We start from the raw sequence: 18,201 nt of genomic DNA on the forward strand, positions 1-18,201 counted from the left end.
ATCAATTACAATCTGTTTTAGTCAAAAAATGTAAAAATAATTCAAAATAAATTCAATAATGCGATTATAAAAGCATTTAAACCTAGTAATAAGGCTTTTCTAGGCATGAGTGACTATAAATGATCTTTTCTTGACAATGGATGGCTTTCGCTTCACGTTTCTCGAGGTAAATAATCAATTACAATTTGTTTTAATCATAAAATGTAAAAAGATTCAAATTAAATTCAATTATGGAATTATAAAAGCATTTAAAGCGAGTATTAAGGATTTTATAAGCATGAGCGACTATAAATGAACTTTTCTTGACAATGGATGGCTTTTGCTCCACGTTTCCCGAGGCAAACAATCAATTACAATCTGTTTTAATCAAAAAATGTAAAAACAATTCAAAATAAATTCAATAATGGGATTATAAAAGCATTTAAACCGAGTAATAAGGCTTTTCTAGGCATGAGTGACTATAAATGATCTTTTCTTGACAATGGATGGCTTTCGCTCCACGTTTCCCGAGATAAACAATCAATTACAATCTGTTTTAATCAAAAATGTAAAAAAAATTCAAAATAAATTCAATAATGGGATTATTAAAGCATTTAAACCGAGTAATAAGGCTTTTCTAGGCATGAGTGACTATAAATGAACTTTTCTTGACAATGGATGGCTTTCGCTCCATGTTTCCCGAGGCAAACAATCAATTACAATCTGTTTTAATCAAAAAATGTAAAAAAAAATTCAAAATAAATTCAATAATGGGATTATAAAAGCATTTAAACCGAGTAATAAGGGTTTTCTAGTTATGAGTGACTCTAAATGATCATTTCTTGATAATGGATGGCTTTTGCTCCACGTTTCCCGAGGCAAACAATCAATTACAATCTGTTTTAATTAAAAAATGTAAAAACAATTCAAAATAAATTCAATAATGGGATTATAAAAGCATTTAAACCGAGTAATAAGGCTTTTCTAGGCATGAGTGACTATAAATGATCTTTTCTTGACAATGGATGGCTTTCGCTCCATGTTTCCCGAGGCAAACAATCAATTACAATCTGTTTTAATCAAAAAATGTAGAAAAAGTTCAAAATAAATTCAATAAAGGGATTATAAAGGCATTTAAACCGAGTAATAAGGCTTTTCTAGGCATGAGTGACTGTAAATGAACTTTTCTTGAAAATGGATGGCTTTCGCTCCATGTTTCCCGAGGCAAACAATCAATTACAATCTGTTTTAATCAAAAAATGTAAAAAAAAATTCAAAATAAATTCAATAATGAGATTATAAAAGCATTTAAACCGAGTAATAAGGCTTTTCTAGTTATGAGTGACTCTAAATGATCTTTTCTTTACAACGGATGGGTTTTGCTCCACGTTTCCCGAGGCAAACAATCAATTACAATCTGTTTTAGTCAAAAAATGTAAAAATAATTCAAAATAAATTCAATAATGCGATTATAAAAGCATTTAAACCTAGTAATAAGGCTTTTCTAGGCATGAGTGACTATAAATGATCTTTTCTTGACAATGGATGGCTTTCGCTTCACGTTTCTCGAGGTAAATAATCAATTACAATTTGTTTTAATCATAAAATGTAAAAAGATTCAAATTAAATTCAATTATGGAATTATAAAAGCATTTAAAGCGAGTATTAAGGATTTTATAAGCATGAGCGACTATAAATGAACTTTTCTTGACAATGGATGGCTTTTGCTCCACGTTTCCCGAGGCAAACAATCAATTACAATCTGTTTTAATCAAAAAATGTAAAAACAATTCAAAATAAATTCAATAATGGGATTATAAAAGCATTTAAACCGAGTAATAAGGCTTTTCTAGGCATGAGTGACTCTAAATGATCTTTTCTTGACAATGGATGGCTTTCGCTCTACGTTTCCCGAGATAAACAATCAATTACAATATGTTTTAATGAAAAATTGTAAAAAAAAATTCAAACTAAATTCAATAATGGAATTATAAAAGCATTTAAACCGAGTAATAAGGCTTTTCTAGTTATGAGTGACACTAAATGATCTTTTCTTTACAACGGATGGGTTTTGCTCCACGTTTCCCGAGGCAAACAATCAATTACAATCTGTTTTAGTCAAAAAATGTAAGAATAATTCAAAATAAATTCAATAATGCGATTATAAAAGCATTTAAACCTAGTAATAAGGCTTTTCTAGGCATGAGTGACTATAAATGATCTTTTCTTGACAATGGATGGCTTTCGCTTCACGTTTCTCGAGGTAAATAATCAATTACAATTTGTTTTAATCATAAAATGTAAAAAGATTCAAATTAAATTCAATTATGGAATTATAAAAGCATTTAAAGCGAGTATTAAGGATTTTATAAGCATGAGCGACTATAAATGAACTTTTCTTGACAATGGATGGCTTTTGCTCCACGTTTCCCGAGGCAAACAATCAATTACAATCTGTTTTAATCAAAAAATGTAAAAACAATTCAAAATAAATTCAATAATGGGATTATAAAAGCATTTAAACCGAGTAATAAGGCTTTTCTAGGCATGAGTGACTATAAATGATCTTTTCTTGACAATGGATGGCTTTCGCTCCATGTTTCCCGAGATAAACAATCAATTACAATCTGTTTTAATCAAAAATGTAAAAAAAATTCAAAATAAATTCAATAATGGGATTATTAAAGCATTTAAACCGAGTAATAAGGCTTTTCTAGGCATGAGTGACTATAAATGAACTTTTCTTGACAATGGATGGCTTTCGCTCCATGTTTCCCGAGGCAAACAATCAATTACAATCTGTTTTAATCAAAAAATGTAAAAAAAAATTCAAAATAAATTCAATAATGGGATTATAAAAGCATTTAAACCGAGTAATAAGGGTTTTCTAGTTATGAGTGACTCTAAATGATCATTTCTTGATAATGGATGGCTTTTGCTCCACGTTTCCCGAGGCAAACAATCAATTACAATATGTTTTAATTAAAAAATGTAAAAACAATTCAAAATAAATTCAATAATGGGATTATAAAAGCATTTAAACCGAGTAATAAGGCTTTTCTAGGCATGAGTGACTATAAATGATCTTTTCTTGACAATGGATGGCTTTCGCTCCATGTTTCCCGAGGCAAACAATCAATTACAATCTGTTTTAATCAAAAAATGTAGAAAAAGTTGAAAATAAATTCAATAAAGGGATTATAAAGGCATTTAAACCGAGTAATAAGGCTTTTCTAGGCATGAGTGACTGTAAATGAACTTTTCTTGAAAATGGATGGCTTTCGCTCCATGTTTCCCGAGGCAAACAATCAATTACAATCTGTTTTAATCAAAAAATGTAAAAAAAAATTCAAAATAAATTCAATAATGAGATTATAAAAGCATTTAAACCGAGTAATAAGGCTTTTCTAGTTATGAGTGACTCTAAATGATCTTTTCTTTACAACGGATGGGTTTTGCTCCACGTTTCCCGAGGCAAACAATCAATTACAATCTGTTTTAGTCAAAAAATGTAAAAATAATTCAAAATAAATTCAATAATGCGATTATAAAAGCATTTAAACCTAGTAATAAGGCTTTTCTAGGCATGAGTGACTATAAATGATCTTTTCTTGACAATGGATGGCTTTCGCTTCACGTTTCTCGAGGTAAATAATCAATTACAATTTGTTTTAATCATAAAATGTAAAAAGATTCAAATTAAATTCAATTATGGAATTATAAAAGCATTTAAAGCGAGTATTAAGGATTTTATAAGCATGAGCGACTATAAATGAACTTTTCTTGACAATGGATGGCTTTTGCTCCACGTTTCCCGAGGCAAACAATCAATTACAATCTGTTTTAATCAAAAAATGTAAAAACAATTCAAAATAAATTCAATAATGGGATTATAAAAGCATTTAAACCGAGTAATAAGGCTTTTCTAGGCATGAGAGACTCTAAATGATCTTTTCTTGACAATGGATGGCTTTCGCTCTACGTTTCCCGAGATAAACAATCAATTACAATATGTTTTAATGAAAAAATGTAAAAAAAAATTCAAACTAAATTCAATAATGGAATTATAAAAGCATTTAAACCGAGTAATAAGGCTTTTCTATTTATGAGTGACACTAAATGATCTTTTCTTTACAACGGATGGGTTTTGCTCCACGTTTCCCGAGGCAAACAATCAATTACAATCTGTTTTAGTCAAAAAATGTAAGAATAATTCAAAATAAATTCAATAATGCAATTATAAAAGCATTTAAACCTAGTAATAAGGCTTTTCTAGGCATGAGTGACTATAAATGATCTTTTCTTGACAATGAATGGCTTTCGCTTCACGTTTCTCGAGGTAAATAATCAATTACAATTTGTTTTAATCATAAAATGTAAAAAGATTCAAATTAAATTCAATTATGGAATTATAAAAGCATTTAAAGCGAGTATTAAGGATTTTATAAGCATGAGCGACTATAAATGAACTTTTCTTGACAATGGATGGCTTTTGCTCCACGTTTCCCGAGGCAAACAATCAATTACAATCTGTTTTAATCAAAAAATGTAAAAACAATTCAAAATAAATTCAATAATGGGATTATAAAAGCATTTAAACCGAGTAATAAGGCTTTTCTAGGCATGAGTGACTATAAATGATCTTTTCTTGACAATGGATGGCTTTCGCTCCACGTTTCCCGAGATAAACAATCAATTACAATCTGTTTTAATCAAAAATGTAAAAAAAATTCAAAATAAATTCAATAATGGGATTATTAAAGCATTTAAACCGAGTAATAAGGCTTTTCTAGGCATGAGTGACTATAAATGAACTTTTCTTGACAATGGATGGCTTTCGCTCCATGTTTCCCGAGGCAAACAATCAATTACAATCTGTTTTAATCAAAAAATGTAAAAAAAAATTCAAAATAAATTCAATAATGGGATTATAAAAGCATTTAAACCGAGTAATAAGGGTTTTCTAGTTATGAGTGACTCTAAATGATCATTTCTTGATAATGGATGGCTTTTGCTCCACGTTTCCCGAGGCAAACAATCAATTACAATCTGTTTTAATTAAAAAATGTAAAAACAATTCAAAATAAATTCAATAATGGGATTATAAAAGCATTTAAACCGAGTAATAAGGCTTTTCTAGGCATGAGTGACTATAAATGATCTTTTCTTGACAATGGATGGCTTTCGCTCCAGGTTTCCCGAGGCAAACAATCAATTACAATCTGTTTTAGTCAAAAAATGTAGAAAAAGTTGAAAATAAATTCAATAAAGGGATTATAAAGGCATTTAAACCGAGTAATAAGGCTTTTCTAGGCATGAGTGACTGTAAATGAACTTTTCTTGAAAATGGATGGCTTTCGCTCCATGTTTCCCGAGGCAAACAATCAATTACAATCTGTTTTAATCAAAAAATGTAAAAAAAAATTCAAAATAAATTCAATAATGAGATTATAAAAGCATTTAAACCGAGTAATAAGGCTTTTCTAGTTATGAGTGACTCTAAATGATCATTTCTTGACAATGGATGGCTTTCGCTTCACGTTTCTCGAGGTAAATAATCAATTACAATTTGTTTTAATCATAAAATGTAAAAAGATTCAAATTAAATTCAATTATGGAATTATAAAAGCATTTAAAGCGAGTATTAAGGATTTTATAAGCATGAGCGACTATAAATGAACTTTTCTTGACAATGGATGGCTTTTGCTCCACGTTTCCCGAGGCAAACAATCAATTACAATCTGTTTTAATCAAAAAATGTAAAAACAATTCAAAATAAATTCAATAATGGGATTATAAAAGCATTTAAACCGAGTAATAAGGCTTTTCTAGGCATGAGTGACTATAAATGATCTTTTCTTGACAATGGATGGCTTTCGCTCCACGTTTCCCGAGATAAACAATCAATTACAATCTGTTTTAATCAAAAATGTAAAAAAAATTCAAAATAAATTCAATAATGGGATTATTAAAGCATTTAAACCGAGTAATAAGGCTTTTCTAGGCATGAGTGACTATAAATGAACTTTTCTTGACAATGGATGGCTTTCGCTCCATGTTTCCCGAGGCAAACAATCAATTACAATCTGTTTTAATCAAAAAATGTAAAAAAAAATTCAAAATAAATTCAATAATGGGATTATAAAAGCATTTAAACCGAGTAATAAGGGTTTTCTAGTTATGAGTGACTCTAAATGATCATTTCTTGATAATGGATGGCTTTTGCTCCACGTTTCCCGAGGCAAACAATCAATTACAATCTGTTTTAATTAAAAAATGTAAAAACAATTCAAAATAAATTCAATAATGGGATTATAAAAGCATTTAAACCGAGTAATAAGGCTTTTCTAGGCATGAGTGACTATAAATGATCTTTTCTTGACAATGGATGGCTTTCGCTCCATGTTTCCCGAGGCAAACAATCAATTACAATCTGTTTTAATCAAAAAATGTAGAAAAAGTTCAAAATAAATTCAATAAAGGGATTATAAAGGCATTTAAACCGAGTAATAAGGCTTTTCTAGGCATGAGTGACTGTAAATGAACTTTTCTTGAAAATGGATGGCTTTCGCTCCATGTTTCCCGAGGCAAACAATCAATTACAATCTGTTTTAATCAAAAAATGTAAAAAAAAATTCAAAATAAATTCAATAATGAGATTATAAAAGCATTTAAACCGAGTAATAAGGCTTTTCTAGTTATGAGTGACTCTAAATGATCTTTTCTTTACAACGGATGGGTTTTGCTCCACGTTTCCCGAGGCAAACAATCAATTACAATCTGTTTTAGTCAAAAAATGTAAAAATAATTCAAAATAAATTCAATAATGCGATTATAAAAGCATTTAAACCTAGTAATAAGGCTTTTCTAGGCATGAGTGACTATAAATGATCTTTTCTTGACAATGGATGGCTTTCGCTTCACGTTTCTCGAGGTAAATAATCAATTACAATTTGTTTTAATCATAAAATGTAAAAAGATTCAAATTAAATTCAATTATGGAATTATAAAAGCATTTAAAGCGAGTATTAAGGATTTTATAAGCATGAGCGACTATAAATGAACTTTTCTTGACAATGGATGGCTTTTGCTCCACGTTTCCCGAGGCAAACAATCAATTACAATCTGTTTTAATCAAAAAATGTAAAAACAATTCAAAATAAATTCAATAATGGGATTATAAAAGCATTTAAACCGAGTAATAAGGCTTTTCTAGGCATGAGTGACTATAAATGATCTTTTCTTGACAATGGATGGCTTTCGCTCCACGTTTCCCGAGATAAACAATCAATTACAATCTGTTTTAATCAAAAATGTAAAAAAAATTCAAAATAAATTCAATAATGGGATTATTAAAGCATTTAAACCGAGTAATAAGGCTTTTCTAGGCATGAGTGACTATAAATGAACTTTTCTTGACAATGGATGGCTTTCGCTCCATGTTTCCCGAGGCAAACAATCAATTACAATCTGTTTTAATCAAAAAATGTAAAAAAAAATTCAAAATAAATTCAATAATGGGATTATAAAAGCATTTAAACCGAGTAATAAGGGTTTTCTAGTTATGAGTGACTCTAAATGATCATTTCTTGATAATGGATGGCTTTTGCTCCACGTTTCCCGAGGCAAACAATCAATTACAATCTGTTTTAATTAAAAAATGTAAAAACAATTCAAAATAAATTCAATAATGGGATTATAAAAGCATTTAAACCGAGTAATAAGGCTTTTCTAGGCATGAGTGACTATAAATGATCTTTTCTTGACAATGGATGGCTTTCGCTCCATGTTTCCCGAGGCAAACAATCAATTACAATCTGTTTTAATCAAAAAATGTAGAAAAAGTTCAAAATAAATTCAATAAAGGGATTATAAAGGCATTTAAACCGAGTAATAAGGCTTTTCTAGGCATGAGTGACTGTAAATGAACTTTTCTTGAAAATGGATGGCTTTCGCTCCATGTTTCCCGAGGCAAACAATCAATTACAATCTGTTTTAATCAAAAAATGTAAAAAAAAATTCAAAATAAATTCAATAATGAGATTATAAAAGCATTTAAACCGAGTAATAAGGCTTTTCTAGTTATGAGTGACTCTAAATGATCTTTTCTTTACAACGGATGGGTTTTGCTCCACGTTTCCCGAGGCAAACAATCAATTACAATCTGTTTTAGTCAAAAAATGTAAAAATAATTCAAAATAAATTCAATAATGCGATTATAAAAGCATTTAAACCTAGTAATAAGGCTTTTCTAGGCATGAGTGACTATAAATGATCTTTTCTTGACAATGGATGGCTTTCGCTTCACGTTTCTCGAGGTAAATAATCAATTACAATTTGTTTTAATCATAAAATGTAAAAAGATTCAAATTAAATTCAATTATGGAATTATAAAAGCATTTAAAGCGAGTATTAAGGATTTTATAAGCATGAGCGACTATAAATGAACTTTTCTTGACAATGGATGGCTTTTGCTCCACGTTTCCCGAGGCAAACAATCAATTACAATCTGTTTTAATCAAAAAATGTAAAAACAATTCAAAATAAATTCAATAATGGGATTATAAAAGCATTTAAACCGAGTAATAAGGCTTTTCTAGGCATGAGTGACTATAAATGATCTTTTCTTGACAATGGATGGCTTTCGCTCCACGTTTCCCGAGATAAACAATCAATTACAATCTGTTTTAATCAAAAATGTAAAAAAAATTCAAAATAAATTCAATAATGGGATTATTAAAGCATTTAAACCGAGTAATAAGGCTTTTCTAGGCATGAGTGACTATAAATGAACTTTTCTTGACAATGGATGGCTTTCGCTCCATGTTTCCCGAGGCAAACAATCAATTACAATCTGTTTTAATCAAAAAATGTAAAAAAAAATTCAAAATAAATTCAATAATGGGATTATAAAAGCATTTAAACCGAGTAATAAGGGTTTTCTAGTTATGAGTGACTCTAAATGATCATTTCTTGATAATGGATGGCTTTTGCTCCACGTTTCCCGAGGCAAACAATCAATTACAATCTGTTTTAATTAAAAAATGTAAAAACAATTCAAAATAAATTCAATAATGGGATTATAAAAGCATTTAAACCGAGTAATAAGGCTTTTCTAGGCATGAGTGACTATAAATGATCTTTTCTTGACAATGGATGGCTTTCGCTCCATGTTTCCCGAGGCAAACAATCAATTACAATCTGTTTTAATCAAAAAATGTAGAAAAAGTTGAAAATAAATTCAATAAAGGGATTATAAAGGCATTTAAACCGAGTAATAAGGCTTTTCTAGGCATGAGTGACTGTAAATGAACTTTTCTTGAAAATGGATGGCTTTCGCTCCATGTTTCCCGAGGCAAACAATCAATTACAATCTGTTTTAATCAAAAAATGTAAAAAAAAATTCAAAATAAATTCAATAATGAGATTATAAAAGCATTTAAACCGAGTAATAAGGCTTTTCTAGTTATGAGTGACTCTAAATGATCTTTTCTTTACAACGGATGGGTTTTGCTCCACGTTTCCCGAGGCAAACAATCAATTACAATCTGTTTTAGTCAAAAAATGTAAAAATAATTCAAAATAAATTCAATAATGCGATTATAAAAGCATTTAAACCTAGTAATAAGGCTTTTCTAGGCATGAGTGACTATAAATGATCTTTTCTTGACAATGGATGGCTTTCGCTTCACGTTTCTCGAGGTAAATAATCAATTACAATTTGTTTTAATCATAAAATGTAAAAAGATTCAAATTAAATTCAATTATGGAATTATAAAAGCATTTAAAGCGAGTATTAAGGATTTTATAAGCATGAGCGACTATAAATGAACTTTTCTTGACAATGGATGGCTTTTGCTCCACGTTTCCCGAGGCAAACAATCAATTACAATCTGTTTTAATCAAAAAATGTAAAAACAATTCAAAATAAATTCAATAATGGGATTATAAAAGCATTTAAACCGAGTAATAAGGCTTTTCTAGGCATGAGTGACTATAAATGATCTTTTCTTGACAATGGATGGCTTTCGCTCCACGTTTCCCGAGATAAACAATCAATTACAATCTGTTTTAATCAAAAATGTAAAAAAAATTCAAAATAAATTCAATAATGGGATTATTAAAGCATTTAAACCGAGTAATAAGGCTTTTCTAGGCATGAGTGACTATAAATGAACTTTTCTTGACAATGGATGGCTTTCGCTCCATGTTTCCCGAGGCAAACAATCAATTACAATCTGTTTTAATCAAAAAATGTAAAAAAAAATTCAAAATAAATTCAATAATGGGATTATAAAAGCATTTAAACCGACTAATAAGGGTTTTCTAGTTATGAGTGACTCTAAATGATCATTTCTTGATAATGGATGGCTTTTGCTCCACGTTTCCCGAGGCAAACAATCAATTACAATCTATTTTAATTAAAAAATGTAAAAACAATTCAAAATAAATTCAATAATGGGATTATAAAAGCATTTAAACCGAGTAATAAGGCTTTTCTAGGCATGAGTGACTATAAATGATCTTTTCTTGACAATGGATGGCTTTCGCTCCATGTTTCCCGAGGCAAACAATCAATTACAATCTGTTTTAATCAAAAAATGTAGAAAAAGTTCAAAATAAATTCAATAAAGGGATTATAAAGGCATTTAAACCGAGTAATAAGGCTTTTCTAGGCATGAGTGACTGTAAATGAACTTTTCTTGAAAATGGATGGCTTTCGCTCCATGTTTCCCGAGGCAAACAATCAATTACAATCTGTTTTAATCAAAAAATGTAAAAAAAAATTCAAAATAAATTCAATAATGAGATTATAAAAGCATTTAAACCGAGTAATAAGGCTTTTCTAGTTATGAGTGACTCTAAATGATCTTTTCTTGACAATGGATGGCTTTTGCTCCACGTTTCCCGAGGCAAACAATCAATTACAATTTGTTTTAGTCAAAAAATGTAAAAACAATTCAAAATAAATTCAATAATGGGATTATAAAAGCATTTAAACCGAGTAATAAGGCTTTTCTAGGCATGAGTGACTATAAATGATCTTTTCTTGACAATGGATGGCTTTCGCTCTACGTTTCCCGAGATAAACAATCAATTACAATATGTTTTAATGAAAAAATGTAAAAAAAAAATTCAAACTAAATTCAATAATGGAATTATAAAAGCATTTAAACCGAGTAATAAGGCTTTTCTAGTTATGAGTGACACTAAATGATCTTTTCTTTACAACGGATGGGTTTTGCTCCACGTTTCCCGAGGCAAACAATCAATTACAATCTGTTTTAGTCAAAAAATGTAAAAATAATTCAAAATAAATTCAATAATGCGATTATAAAAGCATTTAAACCTAGTAATAAGGCTTTTCTAGGCATGAGTGACTATAAATGATCTTTTCTTGACAATGGATGGCTTTCGCTTCACGTTTCTCGAGGTAAATAATCAATTACAATTTGTTTTAATCATAAAATGTAAAAAGATTCAAATTAAATTCAATTATGGAATTATAAAAGCATTTAAAGCGAGTATTAAGGATTTTATAAGCATGAGCGACTATAAATGAACTTTTCTTGACAATGGATGGCTTTTGCTCCACGTTTCCCGAGGCAAACAATCAATTACAATCTGTTTTAATCAAAAAATGTAAAAACAATTCAAAATAAATTCAATAATGGGATTATAAAAGCATTTAAACCGAGTAATAAGGCTTTTCTAGGCATGAGTGACTATAAATGATCTTTTCTTGACAATGGATGGCTTTCGCTCCACGTTTCCCGAGATAAACAATCAATTACAATCTGTTTTAATCAAAAATGTAAAAAAAATTCAAAATAAATTCAATAATGGGATTATTAAAGCATTTAAACCGAGTAATAAGGCTTTTCTAGGCATGAGTGACTATAAATGAACTTTTCTTGACAATGGATGGCTTTCGCTCCATGTTTCCCGAGGCAAACAATCAATTACAATCTGTTTTAATCAAAAAATGTAAAAAAAAATTCAAAATAAATTCAATAATGGGATTATAAAAGCATTTAAACCGACTAATAAGGGTTTTCTAGTTATGAGTGACTCTAAATGATCATTTCTTGATAATGGATGGCTTTTGCTCCACGTTTCCCGAGGCAAACAATCAATTACAATCTGTTTTAATTAAAAAATGTAAAAACAATTCAAAATAAATTCAATAATGGGATTATAAAAGCATTTAAACCGAGTAATAAGGCTTTTCTAGGCATGAGTGACTATAAATGATCTTTTCTTGACAATGGATGGCTTTCGCTCCATGTTTCCCGAGGCAAACAATCAATTACAATCTGTTTTAATCAAAAAATGTAGAAAAAGTTGAAAATAAATTCAATAAAGGGATTATAAAGGCATTTAAACCGAGTAATAAGGCTTTTCTAGGCATGAGTGACTGTAAATGAACTTTTCTTGAAAATGGATGGCTTTCGCTCCATGTTTCCCGAGGCAAACAATCAATTACAATCTGTTTTAATCAAAAAATGTAAAAAAAAATTCAAAATAAATTCAATAATGAGATTATAAAAGCATTTAAACCGAGTAATAAGGCTTTTCTAGTTATGAGTGACTCTAAATGATCTTTTCTTGACAATGGATGGCTTTTGCTCCACGTTTCCCGAGGCAAACAATCAATTACAATTTGTTTTAGTCAACAAATGTAAAAACAATTCAAAATAAATTCAATAATGGGATTATAAAAGCATTTAAACCGAGTAATAAGGCTTTTCTAGGCATGAGTGACTATAAATGATCTTTTCTTGACAATGGATGGCTTTCGCTCTACGTTTCCCGAGATAAACAATCAATTACAATATGTTTTAATGAAAAAATGTAAAAAAAAATTCAAACTAAATTCAATAATGGAATTATAAAAGCATTTAAACCGAGTAATAAGGCTTTTCTAGTTATGAGTGACACTAAATGATCTTTTCTTTACAACGGATGGGTTTTGCTCCACGTTTCCCGAGGCAAACAATCAGTTACAATCTGTTTTAGTCAAAAAATGTAAAAATAATTCAAAATAAATTCAATAATGCGATTATAAAAGCATTTAAACCTAGTAATAAGGCTTTTCTAGGCATGAGTGACTATAAATGATCTTTTCTTGACAATGGATGGCTTTCGCTTCACGTTTCTCGAGGTAAATAATCAATTACAATTTGTTTTAATCATAAAATGTAAAAAGATTCAAATTAAATTCAATTATGGAATTATAAAAGCATTTAAAGCGAGTATTAAGGATTTTATAAGCATGAGCGACTATAAATGAACTTTTCTTGACAATGGATGGCTTTTGCTCCACGTTTCCCGAGGCAAACAATCAATTACAATCTGTTTTAATCAAAAAATGTAAAAACAATTCAAAATAAATTCAATAATGGGATTATAAAAGCATTTAAACCGAGTAATAAGGCTTTTCTAGGCATGAGTGACTATAAATGATCTTTTCTTGATAATGGATGGCTTTCGCTCCACGTTTCCCGAGATAAACAATCAATTACAATCTGTTTTAATCAAAAATGTAAAAAAAATTCAAAATAAATTCAATAATGGGATTATTAAAGCATTTAAACCGAGTAATAAGGCTTTTCTAGGCATGAGTGACTATAAATGAACTTTTCTTGACAATGGATGGCTTTCGCTCCATGTTTCCCGAGGCAAACAATCAATTACAATCTGTTTTAATCAAAAAATGTAAAAAAAAATTCAAAATAAATTCAATAATGGGATTATAAAAGCATTTAAACCGAGTAATAAGGGTTTTCTAGTTATGAGTGACTCTAAATGATCATTTCTTGATAATGGATGGCTTTTGCTCCACGTTTCCCGAGGCAAACAATCAATTACAATCTGTTTTAGTTAAAAAATGTAAAAACAATTCAAAATAAATTCAATAATGGGATTATAAAAGCATTTAAACCGAGTAATAAGGCTTTTCTAGGCATGAGTGACTATAAATGATCTTTTCTTGACAATGGATGGCTTTCGCTCCACGTTTCCCGAGATAAACAATCAATTACAATCTGTTTTAATCAAAAATGTAAAAAAAATTCAAAATAAATTCAATAATGGGATTATTAAAGCATTTAAACCGAGTAATAAGGCTTTTCTAGGCATGAGTGACTATAAATGAACTTTTCTTGACAATGGATGGCTTTCGCTCCATGTTTCCCGAGGCAAACAATCAATTACAATCTGTTTTAATCAAAAAATGTAGAAAAAGTTCAAAATAAATTCAATAAAGGGATTATAAAGGCATTTAAACCGAGTAATAAGGCTTTTCTAGGCATGAGTGACTATAAATGATCTTTTCTTGACAATGGATGGCTTTCGCTTCACGTTTCTCGAGGTAAATAATCAATTACAATTTGTTTTAATCATAAAATGTAAAAAAAAATTCAAAATAAATTCAATAATGAGATTATAAAAGCATTTAAACCGAGTAATAAGGCTTTTCTAGTTATGAGTGACTCTAAATGATCTTTTCTTGACAATGGATGGCTTTCGCTTCACGTTTCTCGAGGTAAATAATCAATTACAATTTGTTTTAATCATAAAATGTAAAAAGATTCAAATTAAATTCAATTATGGAATTATAAAAGCATTTAAAGCGAGTATTAAGGATTTTATAGGCATGAGTGAATATAAATGAATTTTTCTTGACAATGGATGGCTTTCGCTCCACGTTTTCCGAGGCAAACAATCAATTACAACCTGTTTTAATCAAAAAATGTAAAAACAATTCAAAATAAATTCAATAATGGGATTATAAAAGCATTTAAACCGAGTAATAAGGCTTTTCTAGGCATGAGTGACTATAAATGATCTTTTCCTGACAATGAATGGCTTTTGCTCCACGTTTCCCGAGGAAAACAATCAATTACAATCTGTTTTAATCAAAAAATGTACAAAAAAAAATTCAAAATAAATTCAATAATGAGATTATAAAAGCATTTAAACCGAGTAATAAGGCTTTTCTAGTTATGAGTGACACTAAATGATCTTTTCTTTACAACGGATGGGTTTTGCTCCACGTTTCCCGAGGCAAACAATCAATTACAATCTGTTTTAGTCAAAAAATTTAAAAACAATTCAAAATAAATTCAATAAAGGGATTATAAAAGCATTTAAACCGAGTAATAAGGCTTTTCTAGGCATGAGTGACTATAAATGAACTTTTCTTGACAATGGATGGCTTTCGCTCCATGTTTCCCGAGGCAAACAATCAATTACAATCTGTTTTAATCAAAAAATGTAAAAAAAAATTCAAAATAAATTCAATAATGAGATTATAAAAGCATTTAAACCGAGTAATAAGGCTTTTCTAGTTATGACTGACTCTAAATGATCTTTTCTTGACAATGGATGGCTTTTGCTCCACGTTTCCCAAGGTAAACAATCAATTACAATCTGTTTTTATCAAAAAATGTAAAAACAATTCAAAATAAATTCAATAATGGGATTATAAAAGCATTTAAACCGAGTAATAAGGCTTTTCTAGGCATGAGTGACTATAAATGATCTTTTCATGACAATGGATGGCTTTCGCTCCACGTTTCCCGAGATAAACAATCAATTACAATCTGTTTTAATCAAAAATGTAAAAAAAATTCAAAATAAATTCAATAATGGGATTATTAAAGCATTTAAACCGAGTAATAAGGCTTTTCTAGGCATGAGTGACTATAAATGATCTTTTCTTGACAATGGATGGCTTTCGCTCCACGTTTCCCTAGGCAAACAATCAATTACAATCTGTTTTAATTAAAAAATGTAAAAACAATTCAAAATAAATTCAATAATGGGATTATAAAAGCATTTAAACCGAGTAATAAGGTTTTTCTAGGCTTGAGTGACTATAAATGAACTTTTCTTGACAATGGATGGCTTTCGCTCCATGTTTCCCGAGGCAAACAATCAATTACAATCTGTTTTAATCAAAAAATGTAAAAAAAAATTCAAAATAAATTCAATAATGGGATTATAAAAGCATTTAAACCGAGTAATAAGGCTTTTCTAGTTATGAGTGACTCTAAATGATCATTTCTTGACAATGGATGGCTTTTGGTCCACGTTTCCCGAGGCAAACAATCAATTACAATATGTTTTAATCAAAAAATGTAAAAACAATTCAAAATAAATTCAATAATGGGATTATAAAAGCATTTAAACCGAGTAATAAGGCTTTTCTAGGCATGAGTGACTGTAAATGAACTTTTCTTGAAAATGGATGGCTTTCGCTCCATGTTTCCCGAGGCAAACAATCAATTACAATCTGTTTTAATCAAAAAATGTAAAAAAAAATTCAAAATAAATTCAATAATGAGATTATAAAAGCATTTAAACCGAGTAATAAGGCTTTTCTAGTTATGAGTGACTCTAAATGATCTTTTCTTGACAATGGATGGCTTTTGCTCCACGTTTCCCGAGGCAAACAATCAATTACAATCTGTTTTAGTCAAAAATTGTAAAAACAATTCAAAATAAATTCAATAATGGGATTATAAAAGCATTTAAACCGAGTAATAAGGCTTTTCTAGGCATGAGTGACTCTAAATGATCATTTCTTGACAATGGATGGCTTTCGCTCTACGTTTCCCGAGATAAACAATCAATTACAATATGTTTTAATGAAAAAATGTAAAAAAAAATTCAAAATAAATTCAATAATGGAATTATAAAAGCATTTAAACCGAGTAATAAGGCTTTTCTAGGCATGAGTGACTATAAATGATCTTTTCTTGACAATGGATGGCTTTCGCTCCATGTTTCCCGAGGCAAACAATCAATTACAATATGTTTTAATCAAAAAATGTAGAAAAAGTTCAAAATAAATTCAATAAAGGGATTATAAAGGCATTTAAACCGAGTAATAAGGCTTTTCTAGGCATGAGTGACTGTAAATGAACTTTTCTTGAAAATGGATGGCTTTCGCTCCATGTTTCCCGAGGCAAACAATCAATTACAATCTGTTTTAATCAAAAAATGTAAAAAAAAATTCAAAATAAATTCAATAATGAGATTATAAAAGCATTTAAACCGAGTAATAAGGCTTTTCTAGTTATGAGTGACTCTAAATGATCTTTTCTTGACAATGGATGGCTTTTGCTCCACGTTTCCCGAGGCAAACAATCAATTACAATCTGTTTTAGTCAAAAATTGTAAAAACAATTCAAAATAAATTCAATAATGGGATTATAAAAGCATTTAAACCGAGTAATAAGGCTTTTCTAGGCATGAGTGACTCTAAATGATCATTTCTTGACAATGGATGGCTTTCGCTCTACGTTTCCCGAGATAAACAATCAATTACAATATGTTTTAATGAAAAAATGTAAAAAAAAATTCAAAATAAATTCAATAATGGAATTATAAAAGCATTTAAACCGAGTAATAAGGCTTTTCTAGGCATGAGTGACTATAAATGATCTTTTCTTGACAATGGATGGCTTTCGCTCCATGTTTCCCGAGGCAAACAATCAATTACAATATGTTTTAATCAAAAAATGTAGAAAAAGTTCAAAATAAATTCAATAAAGGGATTATAAAGGCATTTAAACCGAGTAATAAGGCTTTTCTAGGCATGAGTGACTGTAAATGAACTTTTCTTGAAAATGGATGGCTTTCGCTCCATGTTTCCCGAGGCAAACAATCAATTACAATCTGTTTTAATCAAAAAATGTAAAAAAAAATTCAAAATAAATTCAATAATGAGATTATAAAAGCATTTAAACCGAGTAATAAGGCTTTTCTAGTTATGAGTGACTCTAAATGATCTTTTCTTGACAATGGATGGCTTTTGCTCCACGTTTCCCGAGGCAAACAATCAATTACAATCTGTTTTAGTCAAAAATTGTAAAAACAATTCAAAATAAATTCAATAATGGGATTATAAAAGCATTTAAACCGAGTAATAAGGCTTTTCTAGGCATGAGTGACTCTAAATGATCATTTCTTGACAATGGATGGCTTTCGCTCTATGTTTCCCGAGATAAACAATCAATTACAATATGTTTTAATGAAAAAATGTAAAAAAAAATTCAAAATAAATTCAATAATGGAATTATAAAAGCATTTAAACCGAGTAATATGGCTTTTCTAGTTATGAGTGACACTAAATGATCTTTTCTTTACAACGGATGGGTTTTGCTCCACGTTTCCCGAGGCAAACAATCAATTACAATCTGTTTTAGTCAA

Source organism: Theobroma cacao, chromosome 3 (assembly GCF_053813885.1).
Source record: "Theobroma cacao isolate CCN51 chromosome 3, ASM5381388v1, whole genome shotgun sequence".
NCBI classification, from domain to species: Eukaryota; Viridiplantae; Streptophyta; class Magnoliopsida; order Malvales; family Malvaceae; genus Theobroma; species Theobroma cacao.